Here is a 1,352-nt window from a genome sequence, read left to right on the forward strand (position 1 = left end):
GGCGTACCTGCGGGGTGTGGTCCGGGCGTTCCTCCGGGACCGGAGTATCGTCCACACCGTTCGGGGCGGATGGATGACTGGGAGGGCTGTACACCGCCAGGACCCGCAGGATTCGGTGTTGGGTCCTTTGCTGTGGAACATCGCGTACGACGCGGTAGTTCGGACGCCGATGCCTTCGAACTCGGCACTGACGTGCTACGCCGACGACACGTTGGTGCTGGTCTGGGGCACGGCGTGGAGTAGAATCGTTCGTCTGGCGGAGCTGGCGGTGGCCTGCGTGGTCGCCGAGATCAAGGGATTGGGACTGAGGGTGCCCCCTGAGAAGTCCGAGGCAATGTGGTTTTGCCGCAAGCCCGATCACGGGACGCCTTCAGCGGGTTATCGCCTGAGGCTGGAGGGGGCTGAGATCGGGATCGGAACCAACATGAAGTATAAAGTATCTGGGCCTGACCCTCGACAGCCATTGGACATTCGGCTCTTACTTCGAGCGCCTAGCACCGTCTATCGAAGCGACGGCGAACGCCTTAGGACGTCTGCTGCCTCGGCTGGGCGTGCCCGGCGTCGGTGTGCGCCGGCTGTACGCCAGCGTGGTGCGATCGAGGCTCCTCTACGGAGCTCCGATCCGGGCGGAGTACCTGATGACCAACCATCGCAGTCTCCTAGCGGTCAGGAGGCTGCACAGGGCAGTGGCCATCAGGGTAGTGACGGGCTTCCACACCATTTCGGCGACAGCAGCGGCGGTGCTCTCCGGGTTTCCCGCGTTCGAATTGCAGGCTCCGAGGTGTCGCGAGATTTATCATCACACTCGGGGTCTGTCGGGAGGGGTCGGCCCGCTGGTCGCCGACGTTAGGGTTCGGACTCGGCGAGATATGCTCGACAGATGGCGCGCCAGCCTCGACACGAGAGCGGGCGCTCCGAGGCTAAGGTTCCTCGGGCCCGTCCTTCCAAACTGAGACGTTTGGTTGGACGGCGGCGGACTTTCCCTGACCTACAGGATGACGCAGGTGCTCACCGGACACGGTTGCTTCGGTGAGTATCTGCACCGAATTGTGAAAGAGACGACCGCACGTTGCCACCACTGCGATGCAAGTGTCGCGTAAAATTAAGATAAAAATAAGAAACTTGTCAATTTCCGAACAGGAGATCGAGTTCTTTTTATTTTTACTCAATTTATACAATATTATTTTCGGTTCGCGATGATGCACTTTCGATACTTGGGTTACTTAAGAATTGTTTAGACTGACTGGGTGATTTTGAAGGGAGCATTTATATTCTATCATTCGTTGGAGTGGAAGAAGGCTTTGCTCGTACTTATCATATATTTCGGAGGACGGCTGGAGTGACCGAATGCC

This window comes from Bombus impatiens, unplaced genomic scaffold, assembly GCF_000188095.3.
Source record: "Bombus impatiens unplaced genomic scaffold, BIMP_2.2 scf_0083, whole genome shotgun sequence".
NCBI classification, from domain to species: domain Eukaryota; kingdom Metazoa; phylum Arthropoda; class Insecta; order Hymenoptera; family Apidae; genus Bombus; species Bombus impatiens.